Raw genomic sequence first — 23171 nt, 5'->3', positions numbered from 1 at the left:
AATGAGCAAGTAAATCAGTGCTGCTGAATGTCAGCCACTGACATTATTCCAAGCACAGGGTGCATTGCATTTATTTGCAAACAAAAATGTTCAAGTTATCAGAAATATATGCACGTTTTTTCTAATGATTCTTATTTAAGAGAAAATGTTCCTTTGTTAATATATTGGAGCTGCTTCTTTGCCATAGCATTTAGTGTGGCTGTGGCACATGGTAATATCAAAATTATCTTGAGCATACTTCTGGTGAACATCACATAAAAGCTTAGTAAGACCTATAACAGCTGTTACTTAAAGTATGTTTACCATTTCAGTCATCATCAAATTTGTTAACTGAGATGTTAGAAACTACGTGGTCATGACATAGACTATAAAAGAACATTTATTGTAAATGATGCATTTTGTATACAAAGTTTGCATCATTAATGCTTGTTTTGTTCAGCAGCTGACTCTGTGTCCACATTTATGAGCTAGACAATAAGGTTATGTAAGTGCAGATCAATTATTAAACAAGACTGGGACACATTATTACATTTTTCACTGGAATGAAATACAAACTTTTAACAGATTAATCCCAATTATACGAATAACTTAACCCTCAAAAGTCTCAGTGAAACATACCAGTAAAACTGGTGAAAATCTGTCATAGCAAGACACTGTGATCCACAGTTTCTGTTTTATTTAGTTCTTTAAAGTCCCTTGGAAAAAACATAACATATATACAAAATGTGGTTGTTTCTGAACATTGAGGATGACTATAACAGAACCTACTTAATGGTTATAGGGGGAGAGTAAACACTAATTAAAACTCTTAGAAATACTTGTGCAATTTTTTGCCAGTTAAAATAAGCTACCCACAAGTAGAAAGGAGCAATGAAGAGCACTCTGTGGCAGAAGGACTGAAAAAGAATCCAACGAGCCTTTGTAGACTTCTTGACTCCTTAGTGAGTACTTCAAATAGGCTTGTTTCAATTAAAGCTGATATTGATTCCAAATATACTTCATGTGAGAAACCTGAAATGTGGATGGCTCATTTGAAAACAATTAATGATGGTTGTGAAGCTGAAATTGTTATCTGGTAAGTGAAGATAAGAGAAATATAATGCAGATGAATAGTTACCAGAAAATCTAGACAACATACAAAGTGAAACAAGGGCCGACTTGCTGGACTTTCACATCACTTAATTTTAAGTTTATTCAACTTCCTGTTACTTGGAAAACCTGATACACAAAGCTGGATAGAACATATCTGCAATTGTTTAACCCATGAATCACAAAGAGCAAACAGTTCCTGGCTATTTATGCACTTAGAAATCTATAGTACTTGTTTTAGTGATAAAAGCAGCAAAGTAGACTTATATTAAGTTTCAGTTATATTTCTATGGAAGTCTTTCCTTCTGCTAAATGGAAAATTAGAAATATTCCTCTTCTGCAGAAACTGTGGTATTCATATCAGCAAATTACAGTTGCTTCAATGAGAGAGACACAGGTGATAGGTTTTCCCACGAAAGACACAGATCACCTGTTTCATTCTGTATCTATATTTACATATGGTCTGCAACTCACACTGTATCAGCTGGGAAGTTGAACAGGGTCACCAATGCACAGGTGATGACTGTAGACTCAAATGATAAACAACACATTCAAGTAAATGGCTGAAAAGAAAGTGCCATACTTTACAGAACCAGAAGAATAAAGGAAACAGAGTCCTTCCAAAAAGGGAAAAATATTACTTAAACAAAATACCACAGCCACAGATCAAATAAACCATTTAATAGTACACTCTAGCACCTTCATAGGAGTTCAATATTACTTAGAAAGGATTAGTAGAATTAATGAGTTATTAAAATGCCACCATGAATGCATCAGAAGCTACATGTGAAACATGCCACACTAAGATTTCAACATGCTTGTTCTAAAGTAAATATCAAGTGTGATGTTTCTTTGCAACATTTAACACACACACTCCTTATGACAACTGATTCACCAAATAAATAAATAAATGATGTGCTTATATTCTCCCATAATTTTTGTCACTGTATTTTTTTTAATATGTATTTCTACGTAGTATCCCACGTTCATAATGGAAGTGGAAAGAGTTTTGTGCTATTTAGTATTCACGTTTTATGTTAATATGATGTCTAGATTTTTGGCCAGATGTACCTGCTTTTTAAGGCCCTTTATATCTATTTTTAGTGTCTGCAGAGGTTCCAAGGTATGCTTAGTAATGTGAAAGAAACTATAAGTTCTTAAAGGACAGGGCTCACCAACATGTAGAAATCCTGTTTATTTGCTAGCAATTGCCCATCTTCTTATTTCTGGGCAGGATGACATGCATTACAGCCTTTGAATAAGGGTACATTTGTGAATGTATGAGTGGAGCTGAGAAATCATAACCTGCCAGCAGTAGTATTTTCTGAAGGATGGTGCTTGGGCCAGCAGCGACTGCATGACTGCAACATCCTGACAGCTTCATTTTTTTATTTTGTTATTATTATAGTTTTTGTATGTTTAGTATTTGTCATCTATCATAGCCTGAAATAGTGCATAGAAAACCTAACCTCTTTTTGTGACTTTTTTTGTTTTACTTTATACTTTCTTAAGTTCAGCATTGTCCCTTTTCAGACTCTTCCTCCTTTCTTAAATAAGGACATCTATTCACTGTGGGATAGAAGAACAGTTTTCTGGTAATTTTCCATCATCCTTGCATATGACTTTTAAATAACACCAACACCTAAATTCCTCATAGATTTATAGGCATTCCAAGGCCATTGAGTCTCATGACTATTCTCCCCTTGTCAGTACCCTCCCTTAGGTAGCACTTCCTTTCTACAGGAGGGCCATAGCAGTCAATCCTGGAGTAAGTTTGTGGATACCTATCCAGTCACCTATTTTATATTTAAAGGAAGATAGTGAATTGTAATGTTTGATAAGCAATGGAAGTTTATTCTAGAGGTTAGGGTGGCACCGGGTGATAAACCTACCCTTCCAGCATGTTTTATTCATCCCTTGGTGAATATTTAGATTCCTGGTTCTAGAACTGGTAGAGATATTTATTAATCTATTATCTATTTAACACTTGCCGCCTCCTTATGTTGTTTGACTTTTAGTGTAAGTATCCTTCTGACAATATGACTTTCCAAAGACCAATGTTTCAAATGCTTTGCCACCTGTCTCCTTCATTCTAATAAGAGAACATTGTCTTTTCATCACTTCTTTCTAGGTAAGCAGTTTGCTTTTTATTTGCCCCCGTGTAAAATTTCCTCACTTCATATAACCTTCCATTAGGATCCATTCCTTATGCTTGTATTTTTTATCTAGGCATTCAAATTGTTTTTGATATTAATTCCTGTTTTTTATAACAGCTACTATATTGTCTCTAATTGTTCGGTTTAATCCTCACAGCAATGTACACAATATAATTTTCTTCTGTCTTCCTTGTTAGGATTAATACATGCACGCTGGCTTATATTTTCCCATGAGAAGAAGACTATTTAATATACCTAGGCTACCCTAGGGCTGCAGGTTGCATGCCACAGCTACCCCACCTATGATGCATCTTTTATTCTCCCAATTACAGACTCTTTTAAAAAGATTCTACTCATCCACCATGCACCACTTCCACAGGAAGTTCACACCACCACTGTACAACCATCTCATTGATAAAGGCATTCACTGCTGGGTGCTATTTCATACCTTCTTGATATAAGTAAACAAGGATTCATAATTATCCTTAACTTCTGATGCAGCCTTTGTTTTCCTGATGGTATTTCTCAGTACCCTGGATAAGCTTTGATAGTGACATTGATTTGGGGGTCTTTAGTTATGTTGTAAATTGTAATAAGCTTTTTCCTTTTATCATACTGTCTATTTGTACACGTGGCCCACCAAGCTGGTTGGCTCTTACCCTACTCATTTTCTTTAGTTTTAGTAATGACTGAGAGCTCTGTACTGTTTTCTAGGAGACAGTAGAGTTTATTTGCATGACAACTAGCCATGTCAACATTTCAGGGGTTACAGCTATACTTAAGCTTTGAGACTTCATTATAGAACTTAAGAGATTTTGAAAGAAAAGGTTACCAATTTGCAGTTGGACTTGAGTGGGAAAGGTTTTATCAGTGGAATAGTGCATATAAATTATATAGTTGTATGGGCAAGGTCAAAAACATTTTGTCCTCTAGTGGGCTGTTTGGCTATTTGATCCCAGGAATTTTTGTTTGTGAAATTGCGGAAATTTCAACATAGACTACAGATCAGGTATATTTCTCCCAGTTTATCATTGGGTAGTTTTAGTTACCCAAGATGATGGAGTTTTGTGTATTTGAAATTCACCTACTATATTTGAGAAATGGGCATGTTTTTGATTTTTATGGGGTCTTATAACATGCTAAGATCTGATAGCTGGTTTTATTGAGAGTGCATTAAATCTCAGTAAGTTTAATTTGTTTGCATCTGGGAATCTGCCTTGAGGTAATGTAGTCTTTAATAAATATGGATACTCCACCCCAGTTTCCATCAGGTCTAAAGGTACGATTGGAGCAAAACAATAGCATACAGGGGTTGCTTTCTTCACTTTTAAACCTGGTTTCAGTAATAATATACACAAAAAATGGACTACAAATGCAGAAGGACTTCAAGGGCAAGAAATCTGTTATTTAGACTTCTAGCTCTGAGTAGCACCACAATGACATTCTTTGGTGCTTGCTTGCTGATTTATTTATTTATTTATTTATTTATTTATTTATTTATTTATTTATTTATTTTGGGAAGGAAGATCTAATACCTGTACTCTGCCTAAAAGGTACTATGGGGCAGCAAAGGCTTTATTTGGTATACAGAAGTCCTGGAATGAGAAGTGCAAGCCGTCTTTGTCAAAGCAAGCAGGGCTCTGCTGCATCTCATCCCAGTCAGACACATACTGGATCCCTCTCAAGGTACACCAGTTATTCAGCTAATTGTTGGAACCAACCATCTTTTTATTATACCTAGGCATCACTCTTGTGAAGGTAGGATTATGCTTTACTTCTTTTCTTTAATAAGTTATACAGAATATTAACTGCTGGAAATGCTCTCCTAAAGTAGTAACAGCTTGCAGTAACTTAACTTGGTCCTAAATAAAGAGGAAGCACCTTTAGCACAGCACGATAATGGGTGTGGCTCTTACTAAGTTTGCTAGATGTAAAAGTTCAATGCCTATGTCTATTGAGTGCAGGTTTGTGCAAAGTGTAGTTTAGTGCGATGCAACTGAGTTTTGAGCTAGGAGATTAAACAGACAAATGAAAAACAGCTTTTGGCTCCAGCAAAAATGTTAGCTTCATAGAAACAATAGGGACTTGTATTTTCTGACAGAATAATCATCTCTATCTCTCAGACTGACCACATACTTGGATAAAACTTTGGTGTAAATTCAATTACATTATAAATACTAAAAATGTAGGGAAGAACTGCAGATTTAGCACAGGGAAACAACACATCAATTAATGAATTCATTCAGATGTCTGAACAACACCTCACTTTACAACAAAGAAAACAGAAAATGAGCAAAGCTTGTAAAAATGATACTAAAAATGGCAGAAACAGTTAAATTGGAGGGAAAGCAGTAAATTCAGCACATGGAGACAACTCAGTAATTAATTACTTTACTCAGGAGACTCTACAAACACAGCACTTCGGTTTCCAGCAAGAAAAACAAAAAGGAATGAGCAAAACGTATTTAAATATAACTAACATGAGAGAAACCAACAGAAGTAATAGGTGCAGAAGAAATAAAGTGCTTTCCTGATTTGGGGATTTAGAATGAGGTCAAAAGTCAGTTTTAGCCTTTTAGCATATGTGCACTATCAGTTTTCTGAAGTCTTGTAGCAAAGACTCCAAACAAGCCTCATTTGTGCAATGTAGACAAGTTAGGAATTTAAGTAAACCAATGAAAAAACAGCTATTGGCTGCAGCTAATAATGCTAACTTTCGAGTAACAGAAACAAGTTATCCTTTCCCTTAGAATAAAACCAGTATCTATCAACATATTCACACATGTGGCTTAAACTTTGCTGTAACAGTAGCTAATAGTCAAAACAGAGGGGAAAACAGCACATTTAACACAGGGAAGGAACACAACAATGGGTGGATTCAGTCAGTTGACTATACAACACAACACTTCCATTGTCAGCAATAAAAACATATTAAAATGAGCAAAATGAATGTAAATACTATTAAATTATTCCAAAAACAGTTAAAATGGAGAGAAAACAGCAGATCTGACAAAGCAAAACAACACCATATTTGATGAATTCAGTCAGACAACTGCACAAACATAACACTTCAATTTTCAGCAAGGAAAATGATATACAATGGGTAAAATATGTTTAAATACCACTAAAAATGGCAGAAATCAGTAGGGAATAATAAGTGCAGTATTTGATATACAATGTACTTCCAGGAATTGTTTTGTATTTCCACCACTCATGTTATCATGGTATCATATTGCTGTTTCAGAAGCTCACTAGAATCATCCTGTTTACTCATGTTGTTTAACATATGTATTCAGAAATTCAGACATTTTCTCTGTTGTCTAAGCCTTTACAAGATACACTATATGTGTTCTCATTTCATTCCCTCATTAACATTCACAAATTACTTTCATCACTGGGTTGTGACTCAACACTGATGAAGAACCCCAAACATTTCATATAAAACATAATAAAATGATAATCATCTACAAGGTTACCATTATTCAGAGAAAAAGGAAATCCTTGATTTTATCCCAAATTATTTTCCTTTCTCTGCTTTCTATCTAGTTTGGAACCTGAAAACAGAGTTTCACTACTACTCTACTTCAAAATGTCAAAGTGTTTTTTTCCTGTTCATTTTAGATTCAATCTAAAACCATTTTCTATTATATCTTTGGAGCATTCGATGTTTGATGAGACAATAATATATATATATATATATATATATATATATATATATATATATAGATATATATATTTGTGTGTGTATTGTGTGCGTGTGTGTCTGTGTGTGTGTGTGTGTGTGTGTGTATGTGTGTATATATATATATATATATATATATATATATATATATATATATATATATACATATATATGTTTTATATATATATATACATATATATGTTTTATATATATATATATATATATATATATATATATATACATATATAGTTTTATATATATATATATATATATATATATATATATATATATATATACATATACATATATATGTTTTATATATATATATATATATATATATATATATATATATATATATATATATATATATATATATATATATATATAATATAGACATTAGTTTATGTATTTATTTACATTTAAGGAAAACACTAATCTGAGAATTTCAAATGGTACGGATAGTGTTTTGAAAATAAAAAGAATGCAATTATTCCCCCTTATACCTAGGAAGTCTTTGCCAGCATCTTTAAACTGCACTATAGTGTAACATCTATTGTTAGACTCCACTTTTCTGTATCCACCAAAGGATACTGAACTCTGAGCACTTGCCATGCATCAAAATGTAGTGATCAGCTGGAACAAGCTACCAATTGAAGTCTAGCAGACTGTGAAAATTAAATCAAGTTTTAATCTGCTGTGTTCAAGCCCTTGAACACGGCTTGTTCTTACGACTTCACACAAGCTTCAGTAAATAGAAAATACACATTCTTTTTCTTTTTGTAGTCCTGTCTTGTGCCATTTGATATATAGTCCTGTCTAGATGGTCTTTTCTATTTAGCAATTTTGCTGTCTTGAACCAAATATGCAATTCATACAACAAGTAACCATGTATGTAATGTTATGCTACGCACTAAAAATGAAAGAAGTGGTAAACAGATATATACCAATGAGTCGACTCCAGTCTAAACATATCTACATCAATGACAATTAAAGTGCTCATAGGGTCAGTATGCAGAATGCACAATAAGTGGAATATTAGCACTGAGGTATTCAAGGACACACAATCTTCTCTTGAGAAAATTTTTCAAAAAGAACTGACAAACAATTAAAAGAAAAACTATTTGAGATAACTTAAGTTTCACCCTTCAAAGTGGATAAGTGGAACAATTTCTATTCAGTCAGAAAGGTTTTCTGTTTTCAGATCAACATTATATGTGCTTCATAAAAGATAACTTTATACAGTTCATAAAAATGTCCCACATATTGTACATTGTACTATGTGAATATAAAACGGTGTCAATTTTTGCTTCTCCTAGCAAGGAGAATCATGTCAGGAAGCAAAAATGACTGCACACTAGACAATGAATAATAGAGTGAAAACTTTTTTTTTACTTTCTGTACATCTGCAACATAATCATGTAAAAAGTCCTCACAGTGGCAGTAACACATATGATTTTAAAGAGGTTATCCTTTACACCTGTGCCTATGTTTGATGTTTTCTTGTAAAAAAGTACTCATAAAGACTACATACTAAATTAACATGAAATTATTCGAATATAGAAAGTATGAAACACATCCAGGACTATGGTTTTGATAAACATTGCTGATACTAGAGTTAACATTCTCAACAATGACAAATGTAAATATTTACATCTTTCCTTTTCTGTTTCTGTATTTCATTGCTTTATTTTTCAGGTTGAATGAAAAAAAGACAGTGCAGTATTTGTTATATCATTCTGTGGTAAGTGGGAAGTTATCCTGTACAGCAGCATAACTATATCTTAATATTGCACACCATAACAAGATGTTTATGTGTTGCTTGGTTAGATTAAAATCAGTGACAACGTCTCTTAAAAAACATAAATTAAACAATATACAGAAACTAATGGGTAGCAAGAATATATTTGCTTGAATAGCCTGTTTTAGTTGCCAATATTAAAATGACTAGAAGATTATTAAGGATCACAAGCACACACTCCGTGGGATTCATAAAAGCTTACGGTGATGTAGAAGCCTTGACTCCAATGGATTCTGCATTATAACAAGTCTGACTAACTCAAAAGACAAATCTCATTCACAGTATGGAGAGCAGGGCAGTTTTTCAATGGTGAAGCCACATATAAATGCAGCATTCCAAGGATATGGCTAATGCAGCAGCAACAGAATAGCATGGCAGAGAGATTCAGAGAATTGTTCTACAGAGCTAATGACTTCCAGGGACAAAAATGCAGATGTCTCCTTTTAATGATGTACACCTTGTGATGTCCCTCCTCTGGGCTAGTAATCAAGGAATCTCAATCCTCACTATGGACACCAGAGAGGGATGTTCACTTTGAAAAAATATAGATACACACAGTATTTTCAGATGCAGTTATCTGCACCAAGAACAATTTCACTTAAGAGCACACAAGGAACACATCTTGTCCTGGAGCTGGGTTTCCCCTCTCTCCCACCAGGCCCAAAATAAGACTCTGCACTGACCACAGCTGTAGAGTTGAGTCCTTATCCAAGTGTTCCAAGCCAAGTCTCCACCACCCTCTCTGTGAAACCAGTGCTCTGTGTCCCTGTGCAAAGTAGCTGACATACACACTCATTGAGATTTGATTTTTACACACACACACACACACACACACACACACACACACACACACACACACACACACACACACACACACACACACACACACACACACACACACACACACACACACAAACACCTGGAAAGGCTGGCACAGATTCACCAGCTATGCCCCCTCTGCCCAAACTATAAGGTAGATAAGCCAGCTACTCTAAAGCTCTTACAAAGGTACTCCATTATACTGAGTAAAACTAACTCTCTGTGAGCACCTACAAGGCTGCATGGATCATGCCATCCCTAGGAAAACCAAGACTCACTCTTCTAAGAGAAGGAAACCAGTCTGGTGGACCCCTGCCATAAACAGGCTATACAATAGAAGGAGGAAACTAGTTCAGAAAAAAAGCAAATCCCAAGAAGGAAAGACATCCCTGATCAGTATCAGTAAGAAACTAATGTCCCTCATAAAATCATCCAAGGCTAACTTTGAAAGAAAAATAGCCAAGGATTCAAAAGATAAGCACAAAGCCTTCTTTAGCTATGTTTAGAATCTAAGTGGCAACTCGCAGATATCCAATAAACTAGTGCAAAATAGCACAAAATATACTGAACCTACTGATATTGCCAACATCCTGGCAGATAGATTCAGTGCAAACTTCACCCCCCTCTCACCGCCAAAATGGCCCACAACAATACCGGAAAAGTGTAGTGTTTCAGAAATCACAGATGCACAGGTAAAAACAGCCCTTTCAAAAGCCAAAAACACAGCATCATTGGGTGGTTGGGTGGTGTCCCTGGCTGCGTCTTGCACAAACTACAGAACAAACTAACCCCCCACCTAAACACGCTGTTCAACCTCAGCCTCTCCACAGGCTATGTGCCCACAGAATGGCACACAGCAATGGTTAATCCACTCCACAAAGGAGGGGCTACAACTGACCCTGGTAACTATCACCCCATAAGCCTGACTAGTCTGGTCTGCAAGGCTATGGAGCGCATCATCATGGAACTCATTAACAAAGACATTGGGAACATCCAACTACTTGACCCGACCCAGTTCAGCAGATCATGCCTACTAAACCTGGTTGACATTTTTGAGACAGTCACCAAGGCCATAGATGAGGGAAAGGTTGTTCACACAGCCTACCTTGACTTCGCCAAGGCTTTCGACACCATTCCCCACTTGGGTATTACAGAAGAACTCACTAGCCTGAACATAAACCCCTATGTCATGAGATGAGTTGCCAAATGGCTTACAGACAGAACTCACACGGTAAGAATAGCGGGCTCCAAATCCGACTCTAAACCAGTCACAAGTGGTGTCCCACAAAGCTCAGTCCTGGGACCCCTACTGTTCGGCATATAATTCTCAGAAGTACAGGCAAACACAGGAGGATTATGGCTAACCAAGTTTGCCAATGACTGCAAATTGGGAGCCATAACTGACTCTCCGGCTGACACAGACATCCTCCAAAAGGGCCTTACTGAGACGGACACCTGGTGTCAAAGTCATGGCCAGGCCAAAAGATGCATAGTCATCCTGTTTGGGAAAAACAAAACACCCATGAATTACCACACAGGTGGCAGCTCCCTTAATACAGAAGAGGTAATAAGAGATCTGGGGACCCAGGTAGATAATAATCTCTCCTTTGACAATCATATTGCCAAAGTAGTTAGGAAATCCTTCTATGTGGCCCATCTAATTACTAAAGGGTTCATATCTTGAAATAAAGAGATTATAATGCTCCTCTACTCATCACTCATCAGACCCATCATAGAGTACAATGTCCCAGTCGGGATGTACCTCACAAGACACTTCCAACAGCTGGAGAAACCGCAAAAGTACCTCACCAAGAGGATTACTAGTCTCAAACATATGTCCTATGCAGCCTGACTGAAAAAACTCCAGCTGTACTCAGTGGCATATCGCTTACTCAGAGGTGATCTCTGCCTGACTTACAAAACCATGTCCAACTTAGAACTGATGGACATGCTCCACCTAAAGAAATCCAAGTCACTGCGAGCCACGTGCTCTAGTGAGCTAAACCTCACCACAACAATAAATAGAACATGCTGGAGGGATAGATTCCTGTCACAGAGACTCCCCATGCTTTGGAACAAAATTCCAAACTACATTAGGCAGAGCCCCTCACGAACACTCTTCAAGAGAAACCTTGACGAGTGGATGGGTAACAGAAAATACACTCCTGGGATCACTTCATTGGATCTGCTTAACAGAGGATCAGTTAATTAATCAATGGGGCAGCAAAAGCCAACACACTCTGGCTAGGCTTATAAATGCCTCGGGCAAATAGCCTAGTACCTACCTATGAACCTATAATACAAATAGTAGTATTTGACTAATACAGCAAGGCTTTTAGAAGTTGCTACAGTGTCACCAAATAAATATAAGTACTCTCAAAGGTTAAAATATTCTCTGAAAGACAAGCCACAATGAAAAGTTTAAATATATTTAATAATAAATAACAAAAGAACATCAACATAGTAAATATCTATTTACAACAAATACCAGACTTTCAGTCATGGAAATTATTAAAAATAACACAGATGGGTAGATGCACACAGATAAAGAGGAACAGTACTTAACATTTCTCACTATATTTTCTTGGCTGATCTAAAGATTTACTGTCCCCTAGTTCACTTACTAGAGCAAGGCAAGATGAAGTGGGTGAGTGGTCTTCCTTCTTTGTCAGGTTTCAAAAACAGACTGCCATGAGACTTCCGTCTCATCTAGTACTAAAGCATCATTTCAATGTTGGCTTAGGGAATGACATCCCACACATCTGGTCATCTGGCATCTGGTTCCCATGCTACCCCCTTTACTAGCAACTAAACCACAATCTAGTACATAGGTGTCATAATACACACACATAGAGCTTTGCTAAGATGTGTTTTATCATATGGAAGCTATAAAACCATTTCAAAAACTTCTACCCTTCCAAGGTAGCAATTAGTTCACCCCTAAAGACAATACAGAAGGATTCCTAGTCCTGGCTTTTGCAGACATTTTTTCTATGGCTGAAATCAGAACTACATGATACAATCTTTATGGCCTAAACCAGGTAATTTAATTTCAGACTATTTTTCAAAGTTAGCTGGATTGAGATTAACCTCTCCTCTTCCAGTATCCTCTGTTACAATATATTCGTTTCAACAGGTCCAATACAGTCTGGCATACAGATGTATTTATTTTCTGTCCAGCAGGACCCACTGTTGGTACATTTTTAACACAAGTAGCTTTACAAATACATTTTCAACACAAGCACCTGTACAAATCAATTTGTTGTACAAATGACATACAAAACTTCAGCAGGCTACACTGGCATATGTTAAACATTCACTACCCTATTTCTCCTGGCATAGCTGTCAATAAATCACATCATCACACACCTATTCATCACTATGAGAATCTCAAATTGTAACTACAGGTAGAAATCATGAAGCTGTGTGTCAGTGTCAGTGTGTGCATATCTCTGTGTGTGTGTGTGTGTGTGTGTGTGTGTGTGTGTGTGTGTGTGTGTGTGTGTGTGTGTGTGTGTATATATATATATATATATATATATATATATATATATATATATGTGTGTGTGTGTGTGTGTGTGTGTGTGTGTGTGTGTGTGCCTGTGTGTGAGTGAGAGTATGAGTGTGTGTGCCTGGGTGTCTCTTTTTGCACATGCGAGTCAGTGTGTGTGTGTGTGTGTGTGTGTGTGTGTGTGTGTGTGTGTGTGTGTGTGTGTGTGTGTGTGTGTGTGTGTGTGTCTATGCATGTGCATACATATGCGAGATGATATTTTTGCATCTGGGATGCATGATCTTGTGGAAGAACACTGGAAATTAGCTTTACTTTGCCTCTGAATTAGAGAGTCTCATTGTCATGGTAACTGGATGACCCAAATAAACTAATTAGCACTCGTGGTAGAATCTCATTGAATACCAGGGATTGGTCTGATAGCACCAGTAGTACAATACATATTTCTACATTCCCATTATGATCTTTGACAGCCTACCTTTTTTGCCATTGCCTTTCCACAGTCTTACAATGTACTTATCAATCAATGAAGTATATAAAATTTAACAGTCAACATGAGATGAAGAAACATGAATACGTGAGCTAACAAAACAGTTTTTTATCTTTATCCTTCAAACACAAGCACATAGCTATGAAAGGCAGACTTGGAGTAATTGTATAGTGCATATACTTAGAGCAAGATTCCCAGCAATGGAGAGGTCATGGTACTCTGCCCGTGATAATTATGAGGTTTCTGTCAGAAAATGGTGAGGTAATATTCGAATGCAGTCAATATAGTGTTGCAGATTTCACATCACACGCATTTGAAAATAATCCCCCCTCTGTCCTATATGGAAACTGTATAGGTACGAAACTGTATAGGTACTCTCCATAAAAATAACTTCCCTCACTAACTTCTATCATACATTCCTAACAGTAACATACATGCCTTACTCCTCTCCCAACTGTAAACCAGAAGCATAATATACATCTCATGGCTTAACATGCCTAAGAATTTGTCTTAGTTGTCATAGTGTGATAATTGATTAGTTGCTCATATTCTACATATTCTATTACTTGTTTTATTATGTTACAATATTATGTGTTACTACTTTAAAATATTACACCTATGTCATTTTTCTCTTTTTGTACAAAAATTACTATGGAGTATCCTTACACAATGTTTTAGTAACTTGAGCTTTTCTCCAAGGTCCTCTGCTGAAAAAGGGTTCGATCACACATCAGAAAGATGGACATTAAAAGAATAAGACAAAGAACTATAGAATGAAGCTTGTTGGTAATACATTGTTTAACTACAAAATCAAACATGTGGTTGAACGACTGGTAAGCTAACAAGCCACTCAATAAACCGTTGAGAAACTGGTTTGTTGGTTCCACTTTTTAATAATAAAATAAAAATAAAATCAGTAATACAACGACAAATTCTCTCCGTGCTAAGCGTTTTCACCCACCATCATATAGGGCATCTTCAGAGTACAAGTTCTTTACAATGAAAGCCATCCTTAATATACTTGGAATTAAATAAATAAATTGATTAATTATGTAATTGTTTAAATTGTATAATTGCAAAATTAGTACTAAAGAAACAGTAAAAAAACAGTAAAATACGTCTAAGCCCCAAAACTGTTGTCCATTGCTGTAAACAATAAATAAAACATAACTGTTGTTTTTCAAATAATTATTTGATGAACACTAAATGGATAGAAAAGGTTGACCAAAATTAACAATGTTTAACAATGTTTAACAGATAAAAATGTAAACAGCAGTCACAAAAGGCAAAAATATAACAAAATATAAATCTCACAAAGTATAGATCTCACAAAATTTAGATATAATATACAGGTACTTAAAATATAAGTTTGATATACATATACTTAAAATATAAATTTGATAGTATGTGGTACTACCACAATCCATCTACATTAGTACTTTCTTAATGTATTTAATTTATTTATTGTGTAATTAGAGTAAATAAATAAATAAATAAATAAATAAATATCAAATCTTCAATAGTAAACTTTTCCAATACTGGATAATTATTCTAAAAAGTGTTAAATTATAAATATAATAATAATAATATATTATGCTTTTGTATTATTATTTTATGTAAAAATATATATCAAAATATTAAAATATTTAAAATATTCAATGTTTGTAATATTTAAAATTTGTTAAAATCATGCTTAAATGAAATATGATTTTAATTTAAGCACACTAGAAATAGAAACAAAGTAATTAATGCCTGGCAAAGTACAGACATTAAACCTAAGTTGCCAAAGGCATTCCTTAGCTTCCAGAATAACTTTTTCGTCACCTCCCTTCTGCACATTATGTGGCGTTCTGTCAATAATAAAGAATAGGAATCTCTTAAAATTTGAACATTTGACACTATGGTTGTATAAGGCACTGGTGTTTTTGTGTGTTTTAATGTCTCTGACGTGTTCTCCTATACGTACTCTGAGCTTCCTAATTGTTTTACCAACATAGAATGCTTGGCATGTGGAGCAAGTCGCTACGTATACAACCATAGTTGAATTACAATTACAGTGGCCTGGGCATCTGATTGTTTTGCCAAAGTACATTATAGCAACATATGGGCCATCATTAATGTATTTACAAACCTGGCATGCTCCACATTTACTCATTCTTGACCTTTTGAAATTGTCTATGTTGGTACTAGTTTCAAAAATATCTTTAAGGTTTCTACCTCTACTATAGGTGATCTTAGGATATGTGCCCACCACTTCTTATAACTCTCCATTACTACTAATAACACTGTTCCAAATTTCATGAATAATGCTCGCAATTTCAGGAGATGTTTCATTATATGGTAATATAAATGTGTCCTGTCTAAACTTAGCTTTTTTGTCTTCCACTGTGTTACTGTCACCAAATGTAATAATAGGTCTGTACAATGAATACCTTTTAACATTAATCTCTTTCTTAATATTGAATACTAAATAATTTGGATAACCCCTATCTAAAAACATATTAGATAATTTTTCCATCTCTAAATTAAATACTTCATCATTTTCCATTCTTCCATTGTTACTGAAGGGGGTTTTAGTTTATATAACTTTACGGACGAAAAGTTTGACAAGGATTTTTTAGCTTTATTTAGAAGAGGTTTTACTTTTGTGCCTTCTTTTAAACTAGATATAGGCGAACTGTTAATTAATTTAAAATTGTACACTAGAATATTGAATTTAAAAATCTTTTTTTCAAACAACACTAATCACATTTGTGATTCTGGTAACTTCACTATAAAATGCAGTAGCACATTTATACCCCCACAGAATTTTATGATTCACATTTTTGAAGCACTATGTGAAAGTCAGATTAGGAGATTATTAACTAAAAAAAACATATAATATGCAAAACTTGACCTCAGCGGAATTATTTTGTTTGAGAGAATTAACTACGTCAGGCAACTATAGAATCATGAAACCAGACAAAGGAGGGGGTGTAGTTATAATGACAAATACAGATTACTACAATAAGATGACTAACATGTTGGGTGACAGTAACACCTATGAAAAAGTAAGTAAAAGTGAAATGTATAGAGCATACACAAAGATTGATTGGTGTTATATGAATATTTAATGGATGGAATTATTAACAAGGATGAGTTTTCCTATTTATCAGTTGAGTTTCCAGTTATTCCATTCATTTTCGGAATTCCTAAAATACACAAGAATACACACAACCCCCATTGCGTCCTATTGTTTCTGCAAGGGGATCCAAGACAGAGGCCATTGGTGCATATATAGATTTTCATTGTAAAGAGACAATTAGCAAACTACCACATGTGTTAAAGGATTCCTGGCACTGTCTAGAATTGATAAGACAAAGTAAGGAAAGAATTGGGCCTAACTTTTTTATGGCTACAATAGACATAGTCAATTTATTCACAGTAATTCTACATATAGAAGGTTTGGAAATGTTTGAGGCCACTTTATTAAAATTTAGTGGGATGGAAGGCTCAAAATGTAGATTCATGACAGAATTGATGGAAATAGTTCTTGAAAACAATTTTTTATATATGAATGAAGAATATTACAGACAAAAAACTGGTGTGGCCATGGGGGCAAGATGTGCCCCAATATATGCAAACCTGGTTTTAACACACTGGGAGACAGAGCATGTTTTTACATCCGCTTTTTGGAACAAAATTGTTGTTTATTTAAGGTATTTGGATGATATACTAATTGTTTGGAAGGGTAGTAAGGACAAATTTGTTGAATTTGTAGAATATTTAGGTAAGACATCCAGTTTTCTTAAATTCACTAATCAAATTTATAATAATGATTGTGCATTTTTGGATATAGTCTTCTCATTCCAGAACAACAATATACAATCTAATATATTTAGGAAAAACACTTTCTCAAATTCCTTTTTACACTTTGACAGCTGTCACCCGTATTACCAAAAGAAAAATTTAGTTACGGGTCAGATGGTGAGGCTGTCTAGAATTATTAGTAATGACGAAGTATTTAATTTAGAGATGGAAAAACTATCTAATATGCTTTTAGATAGGGGTTATCCAAATGATTTAGTATTCAATATTAAGAAAGAGATTAATGTTAAAAGGTATTCATTGTACAGACCTATTATTACACTTGGTGTCAGTAACACAATGGAAGACAAAAAAGTTAAGTCTAGACAGGACACTTTTATATTACCATATAATGAAACATCTCCTGAAATTGCGAGCATTATTCATGAAATTTGGAACAGTGTTATTAGTAGTAATGGAGAATTATCAGAAGTGGTGGGCACATATCCTAAGATCACCTATAGTAGAGGTAGAAACCTTAAAGATATTTTTGAAACTAGTACCAACATAGACAATTTCAAAAGGTCATGAATGAGTAAATGTGGAGCATGCCAGGTTTGTAAATACATTAATGATGGCCCATATGTTGCTATAAAAAACTTTGGCAAAACAATCAGATGTCCAGGCCACTGTAATTGTAATTCAACTATGGTTGTATACGTAGCGACTTGCTCCACATGCCAAGCATTCTATGTTGGTAAAACAATTAGGAAGCTCAGAGTACATATAGGAGAACACGTCAGAGACATTAAAACACACAAAAACACCAATGCCTTATACAACCATAGTGTCAAATTTTCAAATTTTAAGAGATTCCTATTTTTTATTATTGACAGAACGCCACATAATGTGCAGAAGGGAGGTGACGAAAAAGTTATTCTGGAAGCTAAGGAATGCCTTTGGCAACTTAGGCTTAATGCCTGTACTTTGCCAGGCATCAATGACTTTGTTTCTATTTCTAGTGTACTTAAATTAAAATCATATTTCATTTAAGCATGATTTTAACACATTTTAAATATTACAAACATTGAATATTTTTAATATTTTAATATTTTGATATATATTTTTACAAAAAATAATAATACAATAACTTAATATATTATTATTATTATTATTATATTTATAATTTAACACTTTTTAGAATAATTATCCAGTATTGGAAAAGTTTACTATTGAAGATTTGATATTTATTTATTTATTTATTTACTCTAATTACACAATAAATAAATTAAATACATTAAGAAAGTACTAATGTAGATGGATTGTGGTAGTACCACATACTATCAAATTTATATTTTAAGTATATGTATATCAAACTTATATTTTAAGTACTTGTATATTATATCTAAATTTTGTGAGATCTATACTTTGTGAGATTTATATTTTGTTATATTTTTGCCTTTTGTGACTGCTGTTTATGTTTTCATCTGTTAAACATTGTTAAACATTGTTAATTCTGGTCAACCTTATCTATCCATTTAGTGTTCATCAAATAATTACTTGAAAAACAACAGTTATGTTTTATTTATTGTTTACAGCATTGGACAACAGTTTTGGGGCTTAGACATATTTTACTGTTTTTTTACTCTTTCTTTAGTACTAATTTTGCAATTATACAATTTAAACAATTACATAATTAATCAATTTATTTATTTAATTCCAAGTATATTAAGGATGGCTTTCATTGTAAAGAACTTATACTCTGAAGATTCCCTATATGATGGTGGGTGAAAGCGCTTAGTACGGAGAGAATTTGTCATTGTATTACTGATTTTATTGTTATTTTATTATTAAAAAGTGGAACCAACAAACCAGTTTCTCAACGGTTTATTGAGTGGCTTGTTAGCTTACCATGGAATAATAAAATAAACCCAAACCAGCGAACAAATGTATTCAAGGCAACTCAGCAGAACAAAATGCTTCTTCAAGCCTCCAAATATGGTTTTGATTTATTCAGAAAAATGAACAAGTAAGAAACAAATCCAAACTAGCGCTTTTGCTCGGAATATTTCGAGCTTTCTCAAGTAAAAACAGTGAAATGTTCTAAAACATTTGCTTAAGTAGTACTTAACTAAATTGGTTAATTGCTGTGGTCATAAAATTATTAAAAAAGCAGTACATACTTTAAATTCAAAATACGTTAAAGTCCAGATGAAATAAATAAATTGCGTTAAATCACATAATATACTTCATAAAAAGTGTGGTATAATAATCAAGTTACCCAAAATTGGGTTGTAAACTTACTTTAAATATCAAAATAATTAAATGTTTAAAACAATCTATTAGTAGAATATTAAATACATTTTAAATAAAAATATGTCAAATATTGTCAGCACCTAGTGTGCATCACACAGGGAAAGAATTTGTTTACACATATTGAAGCAATGCCTTCGAGATAGAAAGGGTGATTTCTAAATATTGGTCAATATTAGCACTACATGAGGATTTTAAACATTTGCTCCCCATTAAACCAAAATTTATTAGAAAGAGGGGCACTAATTTTAAAGAGCTTTTTGAGAGGAGATCCCAGGTTAAAGAAATTAAGCAACGGGTACGGGCAGGGACACGAAAATGTGGGGCCTGTGGTCAGTTTCACGCAATTTTGGATGAACCTGTCTTGTATCTAAATTCTAGGAAATTTAACATTCAACCACATGGGTATTTTTCTTGTGGTTCCAAGGGGGTAGTATATTTGGGCTTCTGCACAACCTGCTCAAGTTTCTATGTAGGGAAGACAGAGAGGGAATTAAGAAAGAGGCTCTATGAGCATTTTTATGACATAGGAAGAAAAAAAAAAACAACTCATTTTTTAAACATTCCCTCACTTGTCCCAATTTGAATCTAAAGTTTATGGTGCTTGAGCAAGTACCCCCTGATCCCAGGGGTGGTGACTGGGAGGCCACCTTGGAATACAGGGAACTCATATGGCAGTTGAGGCTTAATGCAGGGAAACCACCCGGTTTGAATGACAACATAAGTATCAATTCTGTACTAAGGCTAAGAAGAGCAAGATTATAAATTATATAAATTATGTTTATCAGGGCCACTTTTTATCTTTGTAGCTTATTGAATTTTAGGGTGGGTTGTTGTGTTGTTTCAGGCACAAGGATTTTCGAAAACATATTTTAGCAATTATTATCACATTTTACTTCATTATATTTTATTTTTATTTAAAATGTATTTAATATTCTACTAATGGATTGTTTAAAACATTTAATGATTTTGATATTTAAAGTAAGTTTACAACCCAATTTTGGGTAACTTGATTATTATACCACACGTTTTATGAAGTATATTATATGATTTAACGCAATTTATTTATTTTATCTGGACTTTAACGTATTTTGAATTTAAAGTATGTACTGCTTTTTTAATAATTTTATGACCACAGCAATTAACCAATTTAGTTAAGTACTACTTAAGCAAATGTTTTAGAACATTTCACTGTTTTTACTTGAGAAAGCTCTGAATATTCCGAGCGAAAGTGCTTGTTTGGATTTGTTTCTTACTTGTTCATTTTTCTGAATAAATCAAAACCATATTTGGAGGCTTGAAGAAGCATTTTGTTCTGCTGAGTTGCCTTGAATACATTTGTTCGCTTGTTAGCTTACCATATTGTTTAACTAGTCTAACCCGGGATTTATGAAGGAGCGCAGCAGCTCGCCTTGCATATTCATGAAGGTGCACTGCTCTACTCTTAAATGGACACGGTCTGTGTGTACGAGTGGAGAGTGTGTGTCTGAGAGCATTCCTCTCATTATATACATGCGCCCTGCACTTCATAATTGCCGTACGGCAATTTAAATATAGTTAGAGTGTCCTCGGACACCATTACTTGTCAACCGGACAAGTAATCTGGACAAAGTCATAGACAAATGTTAGATATTGCTTTCACAAATGCAGAAAGTAGATAGAATGACACGCTTTGCATTATCATGAAGTATACAAAGGGTATGAAGTGTAAAACACAAATGTCTGTCATTGTTTCCTAACGCAGTCCCTAATGCTTTGCCACTAATCTGCCTGAAAGCCACAATTGTATGAAAATGGGCCAAAAATATAAGGCAGATACCTGGGCAGTCTGTGACAATCTGTACAGTTGAGAGATATGGCGGACACTGTTAGTGTCCGTGGAGCATACCTCTCAAATGCAAAGCCTGTCATGTCATCACCATGTTAAAAGCACAGCCCCCCACAGATAATGTTGCAGAAATCGATGTGCATACCACTACAGTACAAAAATAAAACACAACTGTTTACATTTTTTTCAGTCCGCAATAAAGTTTAAGCATAGCTGAGTGGGTGTGCGCATCACGCACCTTTGCTCAGCCTAGCTTACACATCATAAGGAGCTAAATAGGTATGTACTCTAAGCCAATTGCATGTAGAAATATTGAAATGGTTAGAGCATTTGCAAGTAGTTGATCTTGGTTTGATTCCCAGTAAAGCTAATTAGCATTTCACATGTGAAAATAGTACATAATTTCTTTTTTTTAATAATTAGGTAGTAAATAGCATATATTTGTTAGCCAGAGTAGTTTAATAGGTCCAGATGTGAGGTGTCAATGTAATAAAGTTGTGAAACCCCATATAAACACAAGTGCCCCATACACTATAGTCACACAAGAATAAATGTAATGAAAGCACATAGGGTGTTGTCAGGGAAGGTAAACAAAATTATATGTCAGGAATGATGAATTAATCCCATACACTTGATAGTCCATAAAATAAAACATAAGCAATGCTAAGCATTGCACAGCTATTCTGACCAGGTGTAAGCATTGTGTAAATATGAATGCTAAGCAATGCGTAGCCCAGCTAAGTGGATTTGCCCATTGGTAAGCAGTGCTCAACCTGCCCCTTTAAGCGCTGCCAACCATAGCTAAGCAGGTTTGCCCACAGCCTAGCTTATCTCAGCATATTGAAAACTGTCCAAGCATGGCAAAGGGCAGGAAATCGGCCATATTTAAACCTCTCAGGTGAGAATACAGCTGATAACTGGCTGTAGCTCCCCACTATAGGCAGTATGGCAGGTGTTGGATAGGGCATGTGCTTTCGGGTGCAGCTCTAGGGCATACAGGAGTCCAAGGTCATGGTAGGATTCTTTGTTAAAAACCATGACACAAGACTGCTGCAGGACCAGTACCAGGGCTCCCAAAATAAAGCGGAGGCCTAGGAAGTCTCACCCATGACCTCACCAGTGCCACTGGCATAACTCTGACTGGTGAGCAGGTCTGGCACTACTATGCCAACTTGAAGCGGAGGAAGAAGCAGCTTTTGGAACAGTGGGTCCAAGAAGCACAGCAGAGGGGTGATGTCCCTGGCATGTATAAGTATTCATATCATTAACTGTTTACCAAAGTCCAGTGTGTGTATGTGATGGATAGGTATGCATAAATGTTTCTCTATCTTCTTTGCAGGTCCAGCTGAGTGGGCTGCGTACCAGGAAGCCCATGCCAGCAGGTTGCAAAGGCTGTGTAGCAAGGCTGGTGAGTAACAATCTAGCTTGTAGTATTCATACCAAATAAATATAAAGGCGTAGAATGTCACCTGGCAGTATTAAAAATGGGTATGGTTTGTACTGAATAAAGTAGACAAAATTACAGTAATAGTCTCATATAGGTTATATATAAATAAAACGGTAACTGCCGGTCAATAAAATTCAAAATCCTGGACTGGTTGTGTTTTCTCTGGTATGGTATGGTATGAATTGAAAAGTGTACAGGTTATGCATAGCAACTATAGCTCTGAAAGCATTAAACAATCAAGTCTCATCTGAAAAA

The sequence above is a fragment of the Protopterus annectens genome, chromosome 4.part1, assembly GCF_019279795.1.
Source record: "Protopterus annectens isolate FY-2018-M chromosome 4.part1, PAN1.0, whole genome shotgun sequence".
Taxonomy (NCBI): domain Eukaryota; kingdom Metazoa; phylum Chordata; order Ceratodontiformes; family Protopteridae; genus Protopterus; species Protopterus annectens.
Note: the sequence above shows the minus strand (reverse complement) of the source record.